The 19,413-nt window shown below is 44.7% G+C and overlaps 1 non-coding gene across 1 annotated transcript; it reads left to right on the top strand.

Moving 5' to 3' along the window:
• The first annotated feature begins 4,899 nt into the window (after nt 1-4,899).
• Nucleotides 4,900-5,037, top strand: LOC114806864. The gene has a single exon (XR_003754920.1). It is a non-coding gene; the product is annotated as a small nucleolar RNA SNORA7 (small nucleolar RNA).
• The last annotated feature ends 14,376 nt before the right edge of the window (nt 5,038-19,413 follow it).

The raw sequence follows: 19,413 nt of genomic DNA, 5'->3' as shown, positions 1-19,413 counted from the left end.
CTTAGAACAGTGCCTGGCACATAGTGCTTAACAAATGCCATTATGACTATTATTAGGACAATGATGTGCAGAGCACTCTCCTCTGGGCCTCAGTTACCTCATCTGCAAAATGGGGATTAAGACTGTGAGCCCCATGTGGGTTAGGGACTGTGTCCAACAAACTTATTTGCATTTATCCACCCCAGCACTTAGTACAGCACCTGGCACTTAGCATACGCTTAACAAATACAATTATTATTATTGTTTGTTTACTTTAGAATTGGGCTGTTGGCTCCCACATTGAGTGTCAATGTTTAATGTCTGTGGTAATGGTCCAAGAATGCAGCGATATTAGTCCCTATATACGGTTGTGCAGCTCAACCTAATGATCCATCAATCAATGGTATTTCTTGCACACTTACTGTGTACAAAGCACTGAATTAAGCACTTTGGAGAGTAAAGTACAACATGATTTATAGACATGCTCCCTCTGCACAAGGAGTTTACAGTCTAGACAGGAAGGCAGACATTAAAATAGTTTACAGATATATACATAAGCATTTCCGAGCCGAGGGTTAGGGAACATGAAGTTCTTAAAGGTGTATTGGCAACTGCAGAAGGGAGAGGGGCTAGAGGAAATGAGGGTTTAGTCGTGGAAAGCTTCTTGGAGGAGATGTGATTTTAATAGAGCGTTGAAGCTGCCGAGATGGGCGGTCCATCAGATGTGAAGTGGGAAGGGAGTTCCATCCAGGCCACAGGGAGGATGTGGGCAAGGAGTCATCAGCATGAAATAGACAAGTCGAGGTACACTGAGTAGGTTGGTGCTAGAGGAGTGAAGCGTGTGGGCTGGTTTGCAAGAGGAAATCAACAAAGATAAAATTGGGCGAGCTGATTGAGTGCTTTAAAGCTGCCCGTGAGACGTTTCTGTTATTGTAGAGGTGGATGGGCAACCACTGGAGGTTCTTGAGAAGTGGGAAGACGTGGGATGGATCAGTTTTTTTAGAAAAAGGATGGGGCAGCAGAGTGAAGTAAGGGCTGTAGAGGTGTGGTGCAGGAAACAGGGAGTTCAGTGAGGAGGCTGAGACAGTAGTCAAGGTGGGCTAAGACAAGTACTTGGATCAGGGTAGTAACAATCTGGATGGAGAGGAAAGGGTGAATTTTAACTATGTTGTGAAGGTAGAACCGACAGGATTTGGTGATAGATTGATATGTGGGTTGAATGAGAGAGATGATTTAATAATATCCATGATAACATATCCCTCCCAAACCCTGTCCTCTTCCTGACTTCCCTGTCACTGTGGACGGTACGACCATCCTTCCCCTCTCTCAAGCCCGCAACCTTGGTGTCATCCTTGACTCCGCTCTCTCATTCACCCCACACATCCAATCTGTCACCGAGACCTGCTGGTTTCACCTTTACAATATCGCCAAGATCCGCCCTTTCCTCTCCACCCAAGTGGCTATCTTACTGGTACAGGCTCTCATAATATCCTGGGTGGATTATTGTGTCAGCCTTCTCTCTGACCTCCTTCCTCCTGTCTCTCCCCACTCCAGTCTATTCTTCATTCTGCTGCCCGGATCATCTTCCTAAAGAAACTCTCTGGGCATGTCACTCCCTTCCTTAAAAACCTCCAGTGGTTGCCCATCAACCTCCACACGAAACAAAAACTTCTCACTCTGGGCTTCAAGGCTCTCCAATCACCATTCCCCCTCCTACCTCACCTCCCTTCTCTCTTTCTACTGCCCATCCCGCATGCTCCACTCCTCTGCTGCTCACCTCCTCACCATCCCCCATTCACGCCTATCCCATCGACCTCTGGCCCACATCCTACCGCTGTCCTGGAATGTCCTCCCTCCTCACCTCCGCCAAACTAACTCTCTTCCCCTATTCAAAACCCTACTGAGAGCTCACCTCCTCCAAGAGGCCTTCTCAGACTGAGCTCCCCCCTTTTCCCTCTGCTCCCCCTCCCCTCCCCACGCCACCCTCTGCTCCTCCCCCTTCCCCTCCCCTCAGCACTGTGCTCATTTGTATATATTTTTACTACCTTATTTATTTTGTTAATGAGGTGTACATCCTCTTGATTCTATTTATCGTGATTATGTTGTCTTGTTTTTGTCCGTCTGTCTCCCCCATTAGACTGTAAGCCCGTCATTGGGCAGGGATTGTCTCTATCTGTTGCCGACTTGTATATTCCAAGTGCTTAGTACAGTGCTCTGTACATAGTAAGCACTCAATAAATACTATTGAATGAATAATCTCCAACAACCTGATGTGGTCAGCTAAATGCATGATCATCCCTTCTTCTGCCTGCTCATCAGTATGAAAAAGAACTCCCTACCAGATAATCCTGTTGCCCAGGGATAAGTGATGAAGCAAAAGCAGGAAGAAAGATGTTTGAACAAAGGAGAACTCAGAGGAACAATTAACATAACTATTGTGGGCAGGGATGACTGGTTGATAAAGGAATGTATATCCAAAATGTTCTTAGGACAATATATGACCACTTCAGAATGAAAGGTCTTTTGCCTTGATCTCCTGATACAGCACAGGAAGAACCTAACATGTAACAGCAGCCTAACCATGTTCTACAGACAGCAGTATAGTAGCTCTGAATTTAAGCAGTTGATATCTATATTTTATACGGCCCAGAAAAGATGCTGGTGCTAGTTTTTCTTTTTTTAATGTTGAGAATATCCTGTCAAGGTGATCTGTGCAACATACATGTGGTCCTCTGAGAAGGAAGTAGACTAACAGAAATATCAAATTCGTTGGAATTCATTCTTCCAGCCCTTTACTTTTAAAGGGGCAGAATATTTTTTTCTTGTAATGGTACTTATTAAGTGCTTACTCTGTGCCAGGCATTGTACTGAGCGCCGGAGTAGATACAAGTTAATTAGGTTAACTTGTATCTACTATCTATATCTATAATATCGCCAAGATATTATTGTATCTATAATATCACCAAGATCCGCCCTTTCCTCTTCACCCAAACAGCTACCTTACTGCTACGGGCTCTCGTTATATCCCAGCTAGACTACTGTGTCAGCCTTCTCTCTGATCTCCCTTCCTCCTCTCTCGCCCCGCTCCAGTCTATTCTTCACTCCGCTGCCTGGCTCATCTTCCTGCAGAAACGATCTGGGAATGTCACTCCCCTTCTTGAACAACTCCAGTGGTTGCCTATCAACCTCCGCTCCAAACAAAAACTCCTCACTCTAGGCTTCGAGGCTCTACATCACCTTGCCCTGTCCTACCTCTCCTCCCTTCTTTCTTTCTACTGTCCACCCCGCACGCTCCGCTCCTCTGCCGCCCACCTCCTCACCGTCCCTCGGTCTCGCCTATCCCGCCGTCGACCCCTGGGCCACGTCCCCCCACGGTCCTGGAACGCCCTCCCTCCTCACCTCCGCCAAACTGATTCTCTTCCCCTCTTCAAAACCCTACTTAAAATTCACCTCCTCCAAGAGGCCTTCCCAGACTGAGCTCCCCTTCTCCCTCTACTCCCTCTACCACCCCCTCTCCACAGCTTAACCCTCTTTTCCCCCCATTTCCCTCTGCTCCTCCCCCTCTCCCTTGCCATCCCCTCAGCACTGTACTCGTCTCCTCAACTGTATATATTTTCATTACCCTATTTATTTTGCTAATTTTGTTAATGAAATGTACATCGCCTTGATTCTATTTAGTTGCCATTGTTTTTACGAGATATTCTTCCCCTAGACTCTATTTATTGCCATTGTTCATGTCTGTCTGTCTCCCCCGATTAGACTGTAAGCCCGTCGAACGGCAGGGACTGTCTCTATCTGTTGCCGACTTGTTCATTCCAAGCGCTTAGTACAGTGCTCTGCACATAGTAAGCGCTCAATAAATACTATTGAATAGTAATAGAATAGGTTAGACATAGCCCCTGTCCCACATGGGGCTCACCATCTAAATTGGAAGGAGGAGAATTTAATCACCCCTTTACAGTTGAGGTAACTAAGATAGAAGTTAAGTGACTTGCCCAAGGTCACACAGTAGGTAAATGGCAGATCCGGGTTTCAAACCCAGGTCCTCTGACTCCCAGGCTCATGCTCCTTCCATGAGGCCACCCCGCTCCCACCTTGCAGAGGTAGGGGTCAAAGTGCTGAGAGAATATAACTCAGTGTGAGCATCCAGGAAAAAATGACTTTAATGAACATGGAACTAAGAGCTAACTGAAGTGAGCAGCCTCTGGATGGCCTGACAAGTTGTTGCTGATATTTGGAAATTACTTTATCAGATCTGCTTAGAAGTGCCTAAAAAAACAGCTATATTTTTGCTTTCACCAAAATTAGCCCTAATCCCACCAACTTTAGATGACAGGATCTTATCATCCAAACTGCAGGGGAGCAACCTGTCAGGTTTTCTCATTTTGTTTCAACACTCAAACTGAATCCCCAGTGATGATATGGCTTTCAAAAGGAATAGGAGAGACTCCAGGGCAAAGAAGGACAAGCAAGATCATAAACTGAACCCCTATTCTTAAACAATGGCATTAGATCTTCATCCTCTATTATCCTCTGGACTTTTCAATGTTTATACACTTTGAGGAACTCAAGTGACGTATGCTCGAGCAGACACACAGTCACAGATGCAGCCCCAGTTATTTTAGTTGGTCCATAGGAGATCCCTGTAGTCTTTAGATAACTCTGAGGGTAAATCACCAACTGTAAATGGCAAATCCATAGCCTGGTGGTAAAACTGCACAATAATGCACAGTGTACATCAGCCAAAAACTTGCAATTGGCTGGTGTCCACCATGTCCCTGGCTTTAAAGTGCTTGACAATAAAGCTTATGGGCATGACTTTCTGCATAAGAGTGCATAAAATTGCTAGTTGAAGTATTCTACTGGAGATTTTGAAGGCATTAGTCTATGCTGAATAAAATCCTGGTACTACATATGTTTTCTCTCTCAGGGTCACATCTGGACAGTTTCCAGTACTTTACCAGTCTTGACTATGGGAGGGAGAGTCAAGCAGAGGCATACCCATTCCATTCCTAGCTTGGGCGGTGGCTAGTGAGTGGAAGGTAATCTGCTACAGGTCAAAACTCACCTGTGCTGGGCAGCAGTGGCATGGGAGAGAGTCAGAGGTGGAGACTCGAGTTTACTGCGTGGAAGGAGGCAACATATTTTTACCAAGAAAACTCTAGGGATCCACTACCAGAACAATTGCAGATAGAGGTGGGGCATTCTGGGAGAGATGTGTCCATGGTGTCGCTATTGGTCAGAGATGATTCGACGACATGAGAAAAGACAAGACTACATCTGTTACCTGATTTGACACCTTTTATACTCTTAAGATTCTAAGAGTAACAGCTTCCTGGACAAGGCTGCATTTAATAATACAGTGGCGGTGAGGAAATCAATAGCAGCACTACTAATTCTGCAAATCAAGAGTCTTGAATGTGTCTGAGCTTTTTGGCTGGTCATCTTCAATGCACTTGAAATATATTTTGAACATAATGAACTTCAAATGCAAGAGCCACATTTGCTATTACCAGTATAATTACATTCAGTAAAGACAATTATGAAACCATTAGGTTTCTCTATCTATATGAATAGAGAGGAGACTAGAAGGAACCAAGAAAGAAATGTCAGTGTTTTTGGATAAGAACTGGATGTGATTCAGGGATGATAGCTGACACAGAATTAGATACATAAAAAAAAGTATTTTAATTGCTATCCCCCATCACTTTCTTTTTTTTTTAAACAAGGTTTCCCCCTGGAAAGATGTAATTTTACAGAATAGTGCTTTTCACTTCTGGACCCCATCTTGCAACAATAGGTACCCTCCTAGTGGAAGTGGGATGAGGGAGAATGCAAAGTAAGCCAGCAGTGGAGAACATAAGCACTACTTTTCACGATATAGTAAATTTGAACAGTAAATGACCCCATTACATCAAAACACCCAGCAGTTATCAAAAACAAACAAGATGGCAAACATTAGCCTCATTCTTCTCCCTCTGTGCTGCCCTTGAGTGACTTCCCAAAAGGAATTGGGCAAGTCCAACCACAATGCTGTGAAGTACCATCAGGGGCACCAGTGGTATTAGCAATCAATCAATCATATTTATTGAAAACTTATAGTGTGCAGAGCACTGTACTAAGTGCTTGGGACAGAACAATATAACAGAATTTGCAGACATGATCTCGGCCTACAATGAGCTTGCAGTCTAAAGGGGGAGACAGACGTGAATATACATAAAGAAATAAAGGATGGTTATGTAGGTAAGTGCTGTGGGGCTGAGGAAGGGTGAATAAAGGGAGGAAATAGAGGTGCCAGAGTGCAAGAGTGACGCAGAAGAGAATGGGAGAAGAGGAAATGACGGCTTAGTCGGGGAAGGCCTCTTGGAGGACAAGTGCCTTCAATGAGGCTTTGAAGATGGGGAGAGTAATTGTCTGTCGGATATGAAGGGGGAGGGCATTCCAGGCCAGAGGTGGGATATGGGTGAGAGGTACAGGCAGTAGGTTGGTATTAGACAAGCAAAGAGAGGGCTGGGTTGTAGTAGGAGAGAAGCAAAGTAAGGTTGAAGGGGCAAAGTGATTGAGTGCTTTAAAGCTGATGGTAAAGAGTTTCTGCCTGATGTCGATGGGTGACCCCTGGAAGTTCTTGAGGAATGGGGGAATATGAACTGAATATTTCTGTAGACAAATGATCTGGGCATCAGTGGGGTATGGACAGAATTGAAAGTCAGTGGAATTCCAGGTAAGATTTCACCCAGCTCACCAAGAACAGAGGAAAAAAGTCAATCTAGCCTTAGGACAGTTGTTGAAAAATACCACATGGCCTATCTCAATCTCTCTCTCTCTTTGCCTAGAGCAGGATGTTAGTGCCTTGTTTAGCTAATGGCAATTAGCAACAGGATCTTATAGCATCCAGTGCTGAAAACAGAAAGAATGGATCAAAAGAGGCAGCAGTCTGGGGATTATAAAACTAAATAGTTCATGTTTCACTGGTTTTCGATGTGGCTATATCATCTGTAAATTATAGCACTCAGCTGTTTTCCCATTTAGTCATTATCATTTGTTTGGTTGCCAATTCTCAACCTCCTAACCATATGCCCTCTTAGAAACCCTAGAAGCAGCTGTCTCAGGAGAGAGCCAGTTCAGGGAAAATAAGTAAATAGAAAAACAAATTCTATAAAAGTAGATTAACTTCTATTTACAGTCTTTTCTATTTTTTTCTACCCACCAGTCACTAATCCTGTCCCTCAAGTAAATTCTGCCTGTGTGCCAGTTTCACGTTTCTGTGTGACTTGAATATTAAGTATTAAACTCTCCATAACTGACTGTGAATCCATTGTAATTAAAATCTTTGGTCTGTTAAGTGGTGGGAACTGCTCCTTGCACAATCTTCTTCCTTTCATTTCCATGCTTTTTGGAAGACTGGGGGCGATTGGAAAGTGATTGGTCTAAATACTTAAGATACTCTATAGTTGGGCTACTAGTTAATTGACACTGTTTTTCAGTTGCTCTAAGAAAATTAAGGCAAAAGCTGATTAAATATTCTTATGGCAGCCTGAAGAATCTGACCTTGCTGACCGAAGGATGCCTGATCCCAACTGTGTTTCAGCCTGTTTTCTGCTTAACAGCAAGTGACAAATTCAGAGAGTGATAAATCTAGAGAAAAGCTGGCTTTCTTCTGCTGCTTCTTAGACCATCGGGCCTGGGGCTATGATTATTTTTCTCAGTCCTGAAGGGTGGCAAACAGCCCAGCCCAAACTGCTCAAAACTTCTCAGAGTGGTTGCTTTAAGTTGAAAACAAATGTCATCGTTGGTTTCTGGAGACATCGCTTCTCTAATTGCAGCACAAAGACAGAACGGTTATTGATTCTGAAATCTACCAAAATGGGATGTGAAAAGACAAAAGAATAAAGTTTTGAGATAATCCCTCCTAGAGACACTTCTCTTGGAGAAAGATAAAATGCTGAAAAATGTGTGGATCTTCCACTCACTCAGTACGGTTTGTTGAGAACTTAATGTGGGTGGAGCACTATTCATGGCACTTGGGATGGTATAATTGAAGAAGACCCTGCTTCTGCCCTGGAGTTTACAATCTAATGGGGAAGTGGAGAGGAGCAGATGGAAATTATATGCATCCAGTAGCAGAAGAAGAGAAAACTATGGTGCTGTGAACATTTCATCTGGGAAATGTGCAGGTGTGGTACTGAGCACTGGGGTAGATACAAGCTAATCAGGTTGGACACAGTCTCTGTCCCACATGGGGCTCAGGGTCTTAATCCTCATTTTACAAATGAGGGAACTGAGGCACAGAGAAGTTAAATGACTTGCTCAAGGTCACACAGAGGCAAGTGGAGAAGCCGACATTAGAACCCAGGTCCTCTGACTCCCGGGCCCGTGTTCTATCCACTAGGCAATGCTACTTGTATGTACCCCAGCGCTTAGAACAGTGCTCTGCACATAGTAAGCGCTTAACAAATACCAACATTATTATTATTACTTCTGAGCAGAAACATTGAGTGAATTGTGCAGCTGAAAGGGAAAATGGAAAACAGTATCAGCCCCCACAAACAGCAAGGATGCCAGCAAACAGTGGAGGTCTCTGTTATGTGTGTGCATAGAGAGGTAGGGATCTTCTGCCCTGCGTCTAAGTCTTTCTGCCCATGGACACCCGAAGGTAAATTTCACAATCCATGCAGTCATCTTTGAATGTGAAACACAAGAAATAACGACTAGAATACCAAAGAACAAATCACAAAATAATAATTACTAATTCCTAATTAAGCTTTACTGTCTGGGGAAAGTGACTTTTTCTCCTGGTCTTTTGACTAAATCAATTAGCCTCAGTTCAGACCTAAACTTCCAACAAGTTCCAAGGTGCCAGAAATCCTTCCCTTTGGGAGAATTTCCATTTTTCAGATTCAGCTTATAGTTGAGATCAGAACCTGTTTGACTAATGAAAAAAAGATCCCCACTATTTGAAGCAGAACAAAAGCAGCTCTTGATGTACAAAGTGCCTTCAAATGTATTACGTTGAACCAAATACTTAACTTTTCCCTTGAAAAAATGGGAACTAGACCCCTTGACCTTTAACTCTTCTGACACAGAGATTTATTTTCTTCTAATAAATGCTTTTCATTCTTTCCTATGTTTTCTGAAAGGGCACCAATGTGCTAGAAGAAACTATTACTTTTGCAGGTCGTTCGCTTTTCAACTTTATTCCAAAGACTCCTATGAAAACACTTATCCCCTCACTAAGTTGATTCTGCTAGCCATCTCTGTCCTTCACATAGGCTGTGTGGGAGTGCCAGAGACCCTGTGGTAAAGGTCATAGTTTCTGCTGATCCTGATGAAGGATGGAAAGGGACCCATGGTTCAGTGGTCCCTTTTCTTTTTGATGGGTTTGGCATTTCAGGAAACAGCAACAACTGTTTTCACTCCTGGATCAATAAAAGAAGGCAGCTGAACTGGGAAACATAACCTCTTATGTTATGTTTCCCCTACATCCCTTTGCACTCACTCTGCAACCCCATTTTCAGAGTTGATGACTCAGAAGAATGAGAATCCTCAGATTCTGCCTTGCAGTTCTAAGAGCAATCCTTCTGACTTGGGTCTATACACCTGGCTTCCTCCCTCCACAGAAGAGTCAATAGTAGACAAAAGTAGGATCAGGAGCTGGAAATAGAGTTGGGAGGTGGGACATGCATCTTCCAGCACAGTAGTCCATACTGCCAAGGGACATTTTCTCTGTAGTTGTTTGCCCTGGGAGAGAAATCCCCCAGAAATCTCTGGATTTGTGTGACCACAATCTCAGAAGCACCTCAGAATTATAGATGTGGTATTTGTCAAGTGCTTACTATGTGCCAGGCACTGTATGAAGTGCTGCAGTGGATACTAGCAAACCGGGTTGGACATAGTCCCTGTCCCAATTGGGGCTCACAGTCTCAATCCCCACTTTACAGATGAGGTAACTGAGGCACAGAGAAGTGAAGTGACTTGACCAAAGTCACACAGCAGATAAGTGGCAGACCCCGGATTAGAACCCACCTCCTTCTGATTCCCAGGCCCAGCCTCTATTCACTAGACCCTGCTGCTTTATATTAATCAGTGGTATTTATTGAGTGCTTACTATGTGCAGAGCATTGCACTAAATGCTTGGGAGAGTACAATAGAGTTGGTAGATACAATATTGGCCCATAAGGAGTTTACAATCTAAAGGGGGAGACAGTCATTAAAACAAATAAATTTTGTATATGCACATAAGTGCTATGGGGCTGAGGGAGGGATGTATATCAAGTGCTGAAAGGTTACAGGTCCAAGTTCATAAGTGGTATAGAGAGGAGAGGGAATAGGGGAAGAGAGGGTTTAATCGGGGAAGGCCTCTTGGAAGGATACAGTTTCAATAAGCTTTGAAGGTACAGAGAGTGGTGGACTGGCATATACTGAGGAAGAGAGCGTTCCAGGCCAGAAAGAGGATGTGGGAAAAGGGTCAGTGGAGAGGTAAATGAGACTGAGGCACAGTGAGCAAGTTGGTGCTAGAGGAGCAAAGTGAATAGGCTGGGCTGTATTAGGAAATTAGAAGGGTAAGGTAGGAGAGTCCTCAGGAGAGCACCTGGTGAATTTCCAGTAGTTTACCAGTCTTGGCTATGGTAGGGAGAGTCAAGCAGAGGCGTATCCATTCCATTCCTAGCTTGGGCAGTGGCTAGAGAGTGGAAGGCAATCTGGTACAAGTCAAAACTCACCTGGGCTGGGCAGCAGCACCATGGAGAAAGTTGAGGGCAGAGACTCAAGTATACTGCGTGGAACAAGGCAATTGTAAACCACTTCTGTATTTTTACCAAGGAAATTCTATGGATCCACTACCAGAATGATTACAGATGGAGAGTGGGGCATTCTGAGAGACATGTGTCCATGGAGTTGCTGTGGGTCTGAGACGACAGCAGCATAAGACAAGGTAGAAGAGGGCAAACTGCTTGAGTGCTTTAAAGAGGATGGTCAGGAGTTTCTGTTTGATATGGAGATGGATGGGCAACCATTGAAGGTTTTCAAGGAGTGGGATAAAGAGGACTGAATATTTTTTAGAAAAATGATCTTGACAGCAGAATGGAATATAGATTGGAGTGGGGAAAGACAGAAGGCAGGGAGGTCAGTGAAGAGACTGATGCTGTAGCCAAGGTGAGATAGGATAAGTGCTTGGATCAGCACAGTAGCAGTTTGGATGGAGAGGAAAGGGCAGATTTTAGTGATGCTGTGAAGGTAGAATGAACAGGATTTGGTGATAGATTGAATATTTGGGTTGTATGAGAGAGATGAGTTGAGGAAAATGTCAAGGTTAAGGGCTTGTGAGATAGGGAGGATAGTGGTGCTGTCTACACTTATGGGAAAGACAAGAAGAGGAGAAGGTTTGGGTGGTAAGATGATGTGTTCTGTTTTGGACAGTTTAGTTTGAAGTGTCAGTGGGACATCTGGGGAGAGATGTTCTGAAGGCAGGAGGAAATGCGAGACTGCATAGAAGGAGAGAGAGCAGCGGTAGAGAGGGAAACTGCCTAGCCTAGTGGAAAGAGAACAGGCTAGGGCCTGGGAGTCAGCAGATCTGAGTGTTAATCCTGGCTTTGCCAATTGCTTGCTCTGTGAACTTGGGCAAGTCACTTAACTTCTTTGAGCCTCGGTTACCTCATCTGTAAAATGGGGATTATATTCTCTTCCCTCCAAGTAAGAATGTGAGCCCCAGTTGGGACATGGACTGTGTCCAACCTGATAAATTGTATCTACCACAGCATTTAGAACACTGCTTGGCACAAAGTTAAGTGTATAACAAATACCATTAAAAAAATGTGGGGAATCATCCGCATAGAGGTGGTTGTTAAAGCCATTGGAGTGAATGAGTTCTCCAAGGGAGTGGGTATAGAAGGGGCCCCCAAACCGAACCTTGAGGGTCCCCCACTATCAGAGGGTGGGAGGCAGAGAAGGAGCAGTGAGGAGCAGTCAAAGAAATAGGAGGAGAATCAGGGGAGAACAGGGTCAGTGAAGCGAAGGCTGGCCAGCTGAGAGGTCGAAGAGGATTAGGATGGTGTAAAGACCATCTGTTTGACAAGGAAAAGGTCTTTGGTAACCTTAGTTAGAGAGGGCAGTTTCCATTGAGTTAAGGGAGCAGAAGCCAGATTGGAGGGGATCAAGGAGAGAATTGGAGGAAGTGGGTGTAGACAACTCGCTCAAAGAGTTTGGAAAAGAATAGTAAGAGGGAGATGGGGGTCATAAGTGGAGAGATCTGTGGGGTCATGGCGTCATGGGAGGGTTTTTTTTAAGAATAGGGGAGACATGAAAGTGTTCAAAAGCAGTGAGGAAGAAGACATTGGAAAGTGTCATTGAAGATGATTTTTGGTGGTGGGTGAGAAGGAAGGAGGCTAGTGTTTTGATAAGATATGAATCAGTGAGATCAGAGGTGCAGATGGAGGGGGTAGATTTTGAGAGGAATCAGGAGATCTCCTTTTGAAATACTGCCGGGAAAACAACTGCTATGTTGAAGAGGGAGCAGAAAGAGGGAGGGAGTGGAGAGGAGCAGGGAAGATTTTAGGGAGATCACTCCTGATGGTTTCAATTTTATCAGTAGATTACGTGGCCAGGTCATGGGGGGAAAGAAATGGGGAGTGTTTGGGGGATAGGAGGCTTGAGGAGGGAGTTAAATGTCTGAAACAGCTGGTATGGGCTTTGTGTATGGGAGTCAATCATGATGGATAAGTGTTGTTGGATGGAGTACAGGACAGAATTAAAGGCGATGAGGTTGACCAACCACATGGATGGAAATTCCTTGGAAATATAATGCACTACTCCATTTCCCAAAAGCATTGGAAAACCTCATCAGAACTATTAGGAGGCTTTAGTCAGTCAGCCAGTCAATCATACTTATTGTGTGCTTACTGTGTGCAGAGCAGTCATTCATTCTTTCAATCATATTTACTGAGTGTTTACTGGGTGCAGAGCACTGTACTAAGCACTTGGAAAGTAAAATTCAGCAAGAGACAATCCCTGCCCACACTAGGCTTACAGTCTAGAGGATTGTACTAGAAGCAGCATGGCTCAAGGAAAGACCATGAACGTGGGAGTCAGAGGTCATGGGTTCTAATCCCAGCTCTGCCACTTGTCAGCTGTGTGACTTTGGGCAAGTTATCTGTGCCTCAGTTACCTCATCTGTAAAATGGGGATTAAGACTGTGAGCCCCACATGGGACAACCTGATTACCTTGTATCACCCCCAGCGCTTAGAACAGTGCTTTGCACATAGTAAGCCATTAAGAAATACCATTATTATTATTATTACCAGACACTTGGGAGAGTATAGTGTAACAATATAACAGACACATTCCCTGCCCACAAGGAACTTACAGTCTAGAGGGGGAGACAGACATTAATATAAATTACAGATGTGTACACAAGTGCTTTAGGGCTGGGAGGGAGGATGACTCAAGGAAGTAAGTTAGGGAGACTCAGAAGGGAGTGGAAGAAAAGGAAAAGAGGGCTTAGTAAGGGAAGGCCTATTGGATGAGCTGTGCCTTCATCAAGACTTTGAAAGAGGGGAGAGTAATTGTAAGATATGAAGAGGGTGGATGTTCCAGGCCAGAGGAAAGATGTTGGCGAAAGGTGAGCAGTGAGATGGACTAGATCAAAGTACAGTGGAAAGGTTAGCATTAGAGGAGTGAAATGTGCAGGCTGGGTTATAGTAGGAGAGTAATGAGGTGAAGTAGGAGCAGGCAAGGTGATAGAAGAAGGAGCATGATAGGAGAAGCAGCGTGGCTCAGTGGAAAGAGCATGGGCTTGGGAGTCAGAGGTCATGGGTTTGAATCCCGGCTCTACCACTTGTCAGCTGTGTGACTGTGGGCAAGTCACTTAACTTCTCTGTGCCTCAGTTACCTCATCTGTAAAATGGGGATTAAGACTGTGAGCCTCACGTGGGACAACCTGATTACCCTGTACCCAGTGCTTGGAACAGTGCTCTGCACATAATAAGCGCTTAACAAATACCAATATCATTATTATTATTAGAGGTCTTTAAAGGCATTGGTAAGGAGTTTCTATTTGATGCAGAGGTGGATGGGCAACGATTGGAGGTTCTTGAGGAGTGGGGGAAACATGGCCTGAAAGTTTTTGTCGAAACATGATGCAGGCAGCAGAGTGAAGTATGGACTGGAGCGGGGAGAGAAAGTGTGGGAGGTCAGCAAGGAGGCTGATACAGTAATCAAGGCAGGATAGGATCAGTGCTTGGATTGATGTGGTAGCAGTTTGGATGGAGAGGAAAGGGCAGATTTTAGCAATGTTGCAGATGATTCATCCTTATCAAGTGATGCAATGTGAAGAGGCACCATACATCAATGTAAAATGAACACTGTGTAACTAAGTCAGTGAGAGAGGGCACCAAAGTATATATTACTGATAAGGCCTCAAAGGTATTCTGTTTTGTAACCAGAGATTTCATCTGTTATCGCTGCCAGCTGTCTCTCAATATGTGCTATTAGTGACATGGAGTCCAGGTGAGATTGTGGATGGCTCATTGCCAACCATCACCATTACTAGAAAAAACAAATTAAGGACATGTCTTACTGCTGTAGGAAATTCCTTTCCTCTCTTCCCAAGCCTAAATGAATACCCCATATCAGGAGACAACAGTTCCTTCTGAGGCACTTTTAGTGTCCAAGCAAGCCTATTTAGGAATGCAATGCTCACCCAATTAGGTTTAAACATACACATACATATTCATCCACATCTGCTGGCATACTCTAGATTGTATGCTTTTCTTAGGGAAAAGCCTATGAATTTTAGATTCACTCTAAAGGTACTGTTCCTAGTATCAAAGTAATTCTCATTGCATCACACCTTCCCTGGGCAGAGCCTGTGAGAATGGACAACAGCAGGATACACAACCATCTGCTCTATGGCGAGATAAAATGGGGAAAATGGAAACAATGTGGACAAAAGAAATACTTTCAAGACACAGTGAAGCAAAACCTCCAGCAGTTTGACATAGTCTTAGGCAGTGGGAGACAGCAGTGGAAGACAGACCAGCCTGACATACAGCAATCAAAAATGGGGTGACTCTTTAAAACAGAGGCTTTGAATCGATCACAACAAAAGTAGGAAGAAACAAAGAGGACTCCAGGCCTTGTGGGTAGCAAAATCAGCAGTGCAGCACTAAAGGACAGTGTTTGTGGGTCACCAATGAGTCAGAGCCACAATTGCACAGAGATAAAAATCTCACTGGAAGTAACATCATCTTCAAACCCAAAGACAGGAAAATAGTACAGTGCCTTAGTAAGTGGCATGAATTCAAAGGCAGTTGATGAAGCAAATTTGCCTAGAGTCTAAGCTCCTCTCTCTTGTTTGTAAGAAAGGAATCTTTGGAAGCTGGGTTAATTCTGACAGGCCTTTATGGTGCTAATGAGGAAACTGAAGCAGTAATTTGAGAAATATTTTTAGAAGAAGCTGTTGAGAAACTCAGCCACATTTCTCTTTTCCCTGATTTCACTATCATGGCAAGTTGTTTTCCAACACATGGTGAGGTAATTGGTATGAAGAGAATATTTTTGAAAATTGGGTCAATGTTTGTAAATATCATTTTAATGATGATTTCCTTTATTGGAGGTTTGTGTTTCAGATGAAAGTCCACATTTACTTTCATAATAACTCTCAAATAGAGGAAGTTGAAGCCCTTAAGGGCTTTAAGGCCCTCTGGATCCTGTGGGTGATCAATAAATTATTGCTCACTGAGTGATTGGTATATTGGTCCTGAAGATAATCATTCAGTCTTCTGCTCTGTTTAGAGCTGTCTATGTTTACATTGGCCATCTGTCTAGCCTTGGGAAACCACGCCCCATCCTCCATCCCCCATCCCCCCAGACCAAGAGCTGGGACCCAGGAGTAATCACATTTGCTGATTAAAGCTTCTCAAAAAGCTGCCTGTATCTGTGGAATCTGCAACACTATTTATATTTTACTGCAATTATGTTGATTACCTTAAACAACTTTGCTCTTCATAAAGAAAAAATATGCCTCAGATCATCTCCAGTAGCTTAGGCCAAATTTTCAAAGAGACTTCTATATGGTGCTCCCAATATCTGTGTGAATCCTCATGTGTCTATAAGAGGTGGATACAAAATGCCTTTCTTGGTGCAGAGAATAAGAGGCATTGAGGATGTCAGATTTATAACACACAAACAGTGGGTCCTCTATTCATAAACCATTCCCTGTGTTCCTCGCACAAGGAAGTTGGGAAAACTCACACTGACGTATGAAACCATGAAGCCTAGGTTGGCTTGAAACCACATGGCTTGGGTAGAGTGGCCCCTGAGATACCAGACACTGAGACACATTTGACACGGCTTGCATTGTGCCGACTCGCAGAGTCGTGTAATGAGTCATCCAAAACATCTTGTGGGAACCTTCTCGAATCTGGAGCATTACTCCAGGGGGAACTCCTGACCACCTCCAGGTTAACTCTGACCCCCTCCTCCTCCCACCTGTTCCAGAACCTTGGTATATCCCTGAGCTCCTCATCTTCCCTCCCAAGCCCTGTCCTCTTCCTGACTTCCCTATCACTGTGGATGGTACGACCATCCTTCCCGTCTCTCAGGCCCGCAACCTAGGTGTCATCTTTGATTTGGCTCTCTTGTTCACCCCACACATCCAATCTGTCACCAAAACCTGCCGGTCTCACCCTTTTTAATATTGCCAAGATCCGCCCTTTCCTCTCCACCCAAATGGCTATCTTACTGTTACAGGCTCTCGTAATATCCCGGCTAGATTATTGTGTCAGCCTTCTCTCTGATCTCCCTTCCTCCTGTCTCTCCCTGCTCCAGTCTATTCTTCACTCCGCTGCCCGGCTCATCTTCCTGAAGAAACGCTTTGGGCATGTCACTCTCCTTCTTAAAAACCTCAAGTGGTTGCCTATCAACCTCCGCACGAAACAAAAACTTCTCACTCTAGGCTTCAAGGCTCTCCATCACCTTGCCCCCTCCTACCTCTCCTCCCTTCTCTCTTTCTACTGCCCACCCCGCACACTCCGCTCCTCTGCCGCCCACCTCCTCACCGTCCCCCGTTCTCACCTATCCCGCCATCGACCCCTGGGCCATAACCTCCCGTGGTCCTGGAATGCCCTCCTTCCTCACCTCCGCCAAACTAATTCTCTTCCCCGCTTCAAAACCCTACTTAAAGCTCACCTCCTCCAAGAGGCCTTCCCAGACTGAGCTCCCCCTTTTCCCTCTGCTCCCTCTGCTCCCCCTCTACCCCCCCTTCACCTCTCCTCAGCTAAGCCCTCTTTTCCCCCCTTTCCCTCTGCTCCTCCCCCTCTCCCTTCCCCTCCCCTCAGCACTGTACTCGTCCACTCATCTGTATATGTTTTCATTACCCTATTTATTTTGTTAATGAGATGTACATCACCTTGATTCTATTTATTTGCTATTGTTTTAATGAGATGTTCACCCCTTTGATTCTATTTATTGCTATTGTTTTTATCTGTCTGTCTCCCCCAATTAGACTGTAAACCCATCCAAGGGCAGGGACTGTCTCTATCTGTTACCGATTTGTACATTCCAAGTGCTTAGTACTATTTAGCACATAGTAAGTGCTCAATAAATACTATTGAATGTATGAATGAATGAATGGTCCCTGATAATAGAAGCTTCACTGCAGAGTCAGCTTCACTGCAGAGTCATGGTACTTGGTGACAGTAGCCCAAGCAGAGTCAGTCAGTCAGTCAATCATATTTACTGAGTCCTTGCTGAGTGCAGAGAACTTTACTAAGTGCTTGGGAGAGTCACAAATATAACAATATAACAGACATATTCCCTGCCCACAACAAGCTTACAGTCTAGAGGGGGCTTATGGTCTAGAAGGGAGCTTACAGTCTAGAGCAGAGAGAGGCTGGACACTTAAGTACCCGACGTAAAGGTGTCTGATGCTGTAGCTGTACTGGGCAGAAGACACATCTGGCTAAAGCCAGACAAATGGCCACCCTATGCCTGAGACAGTCTCCCATATCCCTACCCGACATCAAGCCTTTTAGAACATAGAGAAGGTTACCACAGTTTGTTACTAAGCAATAATACAGTGCTAGACAAGGAAGTAGAAAATCAAATGAAGAAGGCCAGCACAGGCTTTGGGATCAATCAATCTGTGGTATTTATTGAGCACTTACTATGTACAGAGCACTGTACTAAACACTTGGGAGAGGACAACAGAGTTGGTAGACATATTCCCTGACCATGATGAGTTTACAGTATAGGAGTTTACAGTCTAGAGGAGACTGCCAATCAGAGTGTGGTGGAAGTATGGTATCAGGCTCCAAGTCAGAAGCAGTATGGCTTAATGGAAAGAGTATGGGCCTGGGAGTCAGAGGTCTTGGGGTCTAATCCCAGCTCTGCCACATGCCTGCTGTGGGGCCTTGCCTCACCTCTAAAATGGGGATTAAGTCTGTGAGCCCCCTGTGGGACAAGGACTGTGTCCAACCTGATTACCTTGAATCTACCACAGTGCTTAGAACAGTCCTTGGCACATAGTAGGTGTTTAACAAGTACCATTATTATTATTATTATATCAGATTAAAGACCTTCAGAGCTGTAGTGTTGTCCATCCTTCTTCCAAGTGCTTAGTACAGAGTGCTGCACTCAGAAAGAACATGATAAATACAATCTATTGATTGATTTAGGCCTGTGAGACTTGGGGCCACACATGGTCCACACATTTTCATTCATTCATTCATTCAATAGTATTTATTGAGCGCTTACTATGTGCAGAGCACTGTACTAAGCGCTTGGGATGAACAAGTCGGCAACAGATAGAGACAGTCCCTGCCGTTTGACGGGCTTACAGTCTAATCGGGGGAGACGGACAGACAAGAACAATGGCACTAAACAGCGTCAAGGGGAAGAACATCTCGTAAAAACAATGGCAACTACATAGAATCAAGGCGATGTACAATTCATTAACAAAATAAATAGGGTAACGAAAATATATACAGTTGAGCGGACGAGTACAGTGCTGTGGGGATGGGAAGGGAGAGGTGGAGGAGCAGAGGGAAAAGGGGAAAATGAGGCTTTAGCTGCGGAGAGGTAAAGGGGGGATGGCAGAGGGAGTAGAGGGGGAAGAGGAGCTCAGTCTGGGAACGCCTCTTGGAGGAGGTGATTTTTAAGTAAGGTTTTGAAGAGGGAAAGAGAATCAGTTTGGCGGAGGTGAGGAGGGAGGGCGTTCCAGGACCGCGGGAGGACGTGACCCAGGAGTCGATGGCGGGATAGGCGAGACCGAGGGACGGCGAGGAGGTGGGCGGCAGAGGAACGGAGCGTGCGGGGTGGGCGGTAGAAAGAGAGAAGGGAGGAGAGGTAGGAAGGGGCAAGGTGATGGAGAGCCTTGAAGCCTAGAGTGAGGAGTTTTTGTTTGGAGCGGAGGTCGATAGGCAACCACTGGAGTTGTTTAA

This window comes from Ornithorhynchus anatinus, chromosome X1 (genome assembly GCF_004115215.2).
Source record: "Ornithorhynchus anatinus isolate Pmale09 chromosome X1, mOrnAna1.pri.v4, whole genome shotgun sequence".
Lineage (NCBI taxonomy): Eukaryota > Metazoa > Chordata > Mammalia > Monotremata > Ornithorhynchidae > Ornithorhynchus > Ornithorhynchus anatinus.
Note: the sequence above shows the minus strand (reverse complement) of the source record. Positions and strands in the feature narration are given on the sequence as shown.